This window comes from Nanorana parkeri, unplaced genomic scaffold (genome assembly GCF_000935625.1).
Source record: "Nanorana parkeri isolate BGI_ZX_2015 unplaced genomic scaffold, ASM93562v1 scaffold4, whole genome shotgun sequence".
NCBI classification, from domain to species: Eukaryota; Metazoa; Chordata; class Amphibia; order Anura; family Dicroglossidae; genus Nanorana; species Nanorana parkeri.
In genome coordinates, this window is record NW_017306272.1 from 2,119,284 (window position 1) to 2,127,219 (window position 7,936).

Genomic DNA, 7,936 nt, shown 5'->3' on the forward strand with positions numbered 1-7,936 from the left:
AATGCAGGTCCAATGCACGTGTTCTGTGGAGCACCACAATACACGATAACACACCACCATGCTATATGGTGTGCTCTGTTGCCAAAAATGGTCCATTGTTTTGGAACATCGTGGTGCGTTGACAGCCTATTCATTAGAATGGGCTGCCCTAATGCAAAACATGTTACCGCACATACATGTTAACACAACGCACTGCAAAAGTGTGAATAGACCTTTCTTTGACTGTCCTGATCTATATACAGTATATGTTTCAAGTCAGTGTCTCATAAAGTATTGACAGCTGGCCGGTGGTATATTTAGGTTTCGTGCTGCCCTGGGCAAGATGAAACTCGGCAAACTCCCCCATCTTAGTTTGTCCCACCCCCTTCCTGTTCCAGACATTTTGTGTAATCTGTAAGTCGCTGGATACAGCTTCTGACAGGTTATGCTATTAGTGTTGCAGGGAAGCCGGGGTCTCAGGTGGGCTGTAAAGGAACTCTGCTGGGCTTTGCAGGGTCTCAGACTGAGACTGCCAAAGACACTGCACAACCCACCATAGACCTTGTACAGCCCACCTGAGTCCCTGTAAACCCCACCAGAGCCCCCGCAGAGCCCACCATAGACCTTGTACAGCTCACCTGAGTCCCTGTAAACCCCACCAGAGACCCCGCAGAGCCCACCATAGACATTGTACAGCTCACCATAGAGCCTGCACAGAGACCCTCAGGTGGGCTGTGCAGGATCTATGATGGGCTGTGCAGTGTCCCTTTCCCTTCACATGTGCTGCTCCTCTTACCGGCAGCTCCCCAGGCTGCTTCCAGGACATGCCGCTTCTTCCACCAGCTGCTGAAGCTTCTTCCTCAAACCGCCCGCAGTCTCCGCCAGCCGGGCAGCATCTCCCTTGGCCCCGGCCACACCTCCGCCTCCTCTTTCACCCGGCAGCTCGCTGCCAGGCCCCACCAGCAGCCACCTGATTAGGCAGCTGAGTCTGCCCAAATTTGTGCAGCCGTTGCCTGGTTTCCTCTTTGCAGGGGGAGAAAAATGCCCCCCTGCAAAGTGCCGCTCCAGGCAAACGCCTTGTTTGCCTCGCGGTAAATATGCCTCTGCAGCTGGCTAGCATAACAGCGAGTGAGTTATTTTCAAAGAAGTTCAGCAGTGGCAGCCATCTGTATTTATCATGACAGCTATGCTTTAAAATCTGACACAAAGATACAGACTTATTTAATAAGGCAGAAAGTATTGCACAAAGTGTAATAACATACATGAGTCAATACCTTTTAATTATCTACAGCTTCATTTTGAATTTGACTGCTTGCCCTGAACCGCTGCACTTCGCACTTCATTATTGCACATAGATCTATCATATTAAATAAACCCAGCAGAGCACAATGTCAGAATAGTCAAGCAATGATCTCATGGTTAAGCTGAATGTGGGCGTGCAACTGAAATCTAATCTAGCAGCTCCCAGTCTTGGAGCAAATGGGGGTTCAGAATGTTGACTTTTATATTACAACAGAAGGGTCTAAAACATGGTAAACATATTGGAATAATGCAAGGAATGGTAGCAGCCAAATAGAATGACACAATGTATAACTTTTTCAGTAAGACAAGGTTAAAGAAGACCTGTATTGTGGAAGCTGTGCCCTGAAAGGGCAAGAAAGGGTAAAATGACTAGATACCAGTATTGCCTGTGGCCTCCTTGCATCTGATCTTCTCCCCATTACTTATTCACCATGCCTTGTTCTGCACTGTATCTCTGTGCGGAGATGGCCATCTTAATAAAGGCAGGGCTGTGCTTCCTCATGTCAGAGCTGCTCTCTGATGGCTAGTAATCTAAAGTATGGTGATTTATGACTGGAGGGGTATTGATAAAAAAAAGCAGCCATGTTCCAGCACCGGGGTTTTCCCTCTGTTCGAGGTGCTTAGCTTCCAGCCGATTGCAGGACGCATGTCTGCAGCCAATCCACTCTCAGCCCCTTTTTCTTAGAGCTAGCACACCTGTTGCTTGGGGTTCGAGGAACGTATCGGTTCACTACCTGTCGACCCCCCCTGTGTTTCCTAAATTGCATTGTGCTTTCCCCGGACTCCTCTGCATTCCTAGCCTGCTTCTGCATTTATCCCAAAATACTTATTTGTGCCTTCCTGGACTCCTCTGCACTGCTAGCTTGCGTCTTTGTCTATCCCAAGAGACTCCTTTGTGCCTTCGTGGAGTTCTCTACACTCCTAGTGTGCTTCTGCGTTCATCCATTAATACTCCCTGCATTTCAGAACTCCTGAGCACTGTTCCCTTTTCCATTGTGCCTACATTCATGTGCACTGCATAATCCAAGAGAGCTGCGCTAACTTCCTTCTGTGAGTTCGTCTAAACTCCCTGCACCATTGCACCTGTGTCCTCTGTGTGAGTTCCAACTATTTAACTCCTGGGTGCCTATGGCCTTAACGGGACCATACCACTGCTTCATAAATCAGCCCCTATGTGTACCACAGGCCCAACATACCTCTTTGCATTCTCGGTTAAGATCACTTACATTTTATATTTGCATTCATTTATTTAAGCAGTACTAAAACTTATTTAGGTTTAATAAGCATGTAAAGTGAGCTGTGTAATTTTTGGACAAAAATATTTAAAGAACAAAAGTTTAGGATTTACACTGTCAATTCAGTACCCTTGTGTCTTGTCCTTCAGCCTTATGAAGAATACCCTCTCAGGACAGGCTGGGCTCAGCTCTTTTGGCACAGGACCTTTAGAGTGGCTCTAGAATAGTGCTAACAATGGTCTGAATATTCAGTTAAGACACTACATACAGTTTCTAATTTAAGTGACTCCTGGAAAATTTAGGTCTCCAGTAAAAGGCTCTTCATACTTACTTCTCTGGAGGCACATATTTTGATCATCACTTTGCTGAAGATCTATAGGTCACCAAAGACTCTGTGCCTTGTCCTTGATATGCACTGTGGCTTCTCCTGCCAGCCGATATGTCACTACTGTGTCCTGTAGTGACGTAAGGGCTGGCAGATGGAACCACAGTGTGCACAGAAACTCAGGCATTGGACATTCCAAGAATGTTGAATGCAAAGTTTCTCTCAGAGACAGTAGCTCTTTAACAAAGCGATATTACAAGTATACAATACAATATTTCTACAGAAAGGTGAGTATAAATAGACTTCTTCTGCAGGGACAGTTTAAAAAAAAAAACATTCTCAGGGACAGGGTCACTTTAATTAGCTAAAGGTTATCCTCTTGTGGTGTTTCAATGGTCAACATATATATACTCACTGTCCATGGTACTGAAAACATAACTGTGGTTTTGTTTATTTACATCATTTATTGAAGTTACTTGTCATATAAACAAGCACTTTCGGGACCTCACAGGGTCCCTTCATCAGGCTTAGCAATGATGAAAGCCTGATGAAGGGACCTTGTGCGGTCCCGAAAGCGCTTGTTTATATGACATGTAACTTCAATAAATTAAGATTTTGTTATCCTAAAAGGATTTGGTGTGCTGGTGACATTACTATATACTTGCTGATGTTCGCGGGGCCATCCGTAGTCACTGCAAGCACCCCACCCATTACAAGGGACTTTCAGTAAGGAGTGCAACAAGGAAAAGTTTTTTAGCTACCACACCCTGCCAGAAGTTTTCATCTATTTGGATGATACTAACCCTCAACCACTCTCCCTGAAGTTCATCAATAAAAGTCCTCAGTATCATACCTACAGTCTAGACATCGCTTTAACCGATCACCATAGAGCAGGGGTGTCCAAACTCCGGCCCTCCAGCTGTGGTGGAACTACAAATCCCATGAGGCATTGCAGGATTTTCACGGCTACAGACATGACTCCCGGAGAGAGATGCATCATGGGATTTGTAGTTTCTCCACAGCTGGAGGGCCGGAGTTTGGACATTCCTGCCATAGAGGGTAGTAAGTGCTAATGGGTGAAGTGAGTGAAAATATCCCTAGCCGAATAGATTACTGAGTTGCGGTAACCCATAGCTATCTCAAGGTGTGTTGGTGTGCTGTGTATTCATTATTGAGGTGCATCACAGTGGAAACACAGGGATACATATTGCTGTATTACTATATGCTGCACCATAAGGGGTGCGCTACACAACCACTGTAAATCTTTACCACCTTTTCCTGAATTCCTGTGCATGAGTCAAGGATTAGTTATAATGTGCAGTATACTAAGATTATGTAGTATGTATAAGAAGGTAATCTATGGAAAAAAAACCATAGGCCTAACTTGTTTAATTTATAAAATATTCCATCTTGTCCAGTTTCCAAAGGGAAATATACATTTTGCTCACTGTAATGAAATGCCTGAAAGAACAGTTAACGTCACGTTTTATAGGCTCTGTGAGCAATGCCATACTGCCCAGACGGCCCTCATTAGCTGTTTTATTAGATGGTTTTTGACATCAGCAAAAGGCTGTCACTAGCGCTACAATCCAAAAAAAGGATTACATTAATATTTACCCCAAGTGAAAAGTTAAAATGGTCATTTTGAGTAATCAATTAAAAGATGCCACAAGGCCAGAATATTTGCACTGACTTAAGGAAACTGACTTGATATGGGAGCTGATGACAACTAAGAGTAAGACAAGGGTAGGCAAACTCTGGCCCTGTAGCTCCTCTGGAACTACCAGTCCCATGAGGCATTGCAAGACTCTGACAGCCACAGGAATCGATCCTAGAGGCAGATCCATGATTGGACTTGTAATTTCACCACAGCTGGAGGGCGCGGAATTTGCCTATCCCTGGTGTAAGATATAGTTTGTGGCCCTGGGATCCACAAGAGATTACTTAAAGTGACACTAATCTCAGGAGTTACATCTTAAAAACGCATTCAAGTGCCCTAACTATTAACAAAAATGTATCTTATTTGTGTATCACTCTGCTGTAGATCCTCAATTGTGTCTAAATTGGTGTTCACACCCTTCTGGAGGGTGGCTACTTTTGTTCCTCGTGAACCCGGTTTGTGTAATAAAGTAGCCACCGCTCCACGCTTGCTCCTGTGATGGACTACAATCTCACATTTAGTTTATTGATTTGTATTGAGATTGTATTCAGAGTGTATTAGTGTCACTTTAACACACTATACCAATCTAAAGCTACATTCACAAGGGGCTTTATGCTGAGGCTGGGGATTCCTGCCTCAAGAACCTATGAATTGTTGTGGCAGGAATCCCAGGTGTCCTGTTCAGATGCAGCCGCTGTGCCTGTTCAAGCTAATGACAGGTTGACAGTGGGCATATCTATCAGCAGCAGTCCAAATATAATCGTAGATGAAATGATTACCTGTGGTTCGGGATAGATGGTTGTCCCAAGATGCAGGCAGATTTCATCCAGCGACAATTATCTATCTCAAACTGCAGATAATCAATCGTTCCATCAACAATTACATACAGGGATAGGCAGAGCCTGCTGTCATTCACGCAGCTGGGTGGATCTCAACAGCATTGTCGGGATCTGTCCCGGCTGTGGCTGTCTCGCTATACCGCGAGCTGTAGCTCGTGATATACTGAGCTTTGGGTCACGGGTGGAGGTTAGTATATGTCCCCGCGTGACCTTTAAGAGAACTATGGGGGAAAACCCCTACCCCAGAGTTCTCTTTTAAGTACAGACTAAAAGTTGTAGCCAGCTAAACAAATACATAAATCATTTTAATAATGAATAATACCTTCTTGGCTGTGTTTCTGTATGATAAATCTTCCTGTATACACAGCAATTTAAAAATAAAATGGTACAACAGGTTAACAATATGCCTCTTGTAGAACCACGCCCATTTTAAATGAATGCCCCATCCCTAATTAAAGTGTATTCTCCACCTACAATGGCTTGCTAGATGCACAGCAAAAAAATGTGTCTCTGGAACTATGGGGTCACCTCTACCTCCTCCACTCCCCTTTTCAAAAAAGTTTGTTTTTGAAAAGTCCCCTCCAAGGGCCTTTGCCCGGGCTGGGACCGGGCTACTTTTTAAAATGATAACATTTTTTATTAAACAGGAACATCATTTTCCTCCACTGATACTATGACATTTCACTATGGCTTTCCTGATATCTCTCTCCTTTAAACAAAAACATTACAATATTAAAATAAATACTAAAACATTCAAAATATTACATTCAATATTACAGTATTGTAGAGGTAGAAGTGAATGACCCCAGCATTGGGTCCCACTGGTCAATATGGTCAATACAAAGGAACAAAGACGTGATAATGCAACAAAAGCAGCCGTATCATAAGGTATTAAGAGGATTCTGGAATCTGTAGTCACGCAGCAGCCACAATACCACCTAGAATTATCAAATGCATACCTGGGCACAGGGCCGGACTGGCCATAGGGCAAACCGGGCACTTGCCCGGTGGGCCGGGCCGGCCCGAACACAATTAACCTGATTGTGTTCGGGCAAATACTTTTGGCTATATAGTATTTATATTTATTTAATTTTTTTTATTTAATTTTTTTCTCTTAACTTTATTGCTATCACACAGGAGCTAACAACCCTTGTGTGATAGCATTTGGAGGTGACAGGTTCTCTTTATTAAGCAAAACAACCTCTGTCATTATCCTTAGTGGTGAGACAAGTTGTTTTACATGCTGGTTTGTGAGTGTGCCATGATGCCTTTCTGCTGTTTTAGGTTCTCTTTATTGACCCTGTCACCTCCAGGACAGGAGTTCTAGCGCAGCACTTCCGCTACATTGGCGGTCAGTGCGCATAGTTTCATTACATTGGCAGCCGTCAGGGCCGGACTGGCCATCGGGCATACCAGGCACTTTCCCGGCATTTTCCCCTCCCCCGCACCCATCGGCGGCCAACAGCTTTGGCATAGGGGCCAGGACGGGCCAAAAATTAGGCTGATTGTGTTTGGCCCTAGAAGTGAAGTGTATTAGGCTGCATTCACACCTTTATTTTAGGTGCAATTAGGGATTTCTGCGTCAGGAACTTGAGACATTAGAGTGTTAGCTACTTTAGTGCAGAGAATGCCAGGGGGGTTGGGGGGCCAGTGAGATCCGATTCTCTATACTAATATGTCTGTGAAGGTTCATTCATCCAGGTCATGGTATATCTGTAAAAAATAAGTCAAGGCAACTGGACTTGCTGTATTTTTCTTGAAGACGTTTCACTGGCCATCCAACCAGCTTTTTCAATTCAGAAATTTCTGAATTGAGAAAGCTGCTTGGATGACCAGTGAAACGTCTTCAAGAAAAATACAGCAAGTCCAGTTGCCTTGACTTATTTCTTACAGATATTCTCTATAGCAAGCTTCCTATATTGTAGCAAGGCTTGTGTGTCAGCTGTAGCCCTCCGGTACTTACTAGTGGCCGGCCCTGCCCCTCCATTGCGCTTCTGTGTTTGGCTCCGCCCCCTATTGTGAGGGGTGGGGCCTGTTGGTGGTCACGTGATTGGGCTGCTCAGTCTAAAATGCCCGGGCCTATTTTTAGTCCCAGTCCGGCCCTGCCTGGGCATGTTGCTCACCCTTGAATACATAATAATCTTTTCATCAGCATGAAACCTAGTGATAGATAAAGGACATTTTTCAAATAGCACAAGTTAAAAACGTCAACCTCAGATGCCTGAACAGAGACATTTGTCTATCATTACAGATTTTCCTTCACTTCCTGTTTTGTAGACTCAACAGGAAGTGAGAGGGTATCTCTACAAGGGAGGGAAATCCACTCTTAGACTGTTGTCACAAGAACAAGTGTCACCACTTGAAGATTTCTGTTCTGGTGGCAACCCAAAATTTTGGATTTACTGTCACTTTCATTTCTGGTTACACAGTGAATTCCACTCATGGGAATGCAGACAGCAATAAAAACTAGACAGTGATTCTAACCTCTCACCACGCTATCCAAAACGAAAAAAAAAAAAAGTTTGTCTTTAGTTAGAATCAGTGGCAGGTTTTCCCACAAGCCTTTGCTCCTGTGTCTAAGACATGTGACCACAGT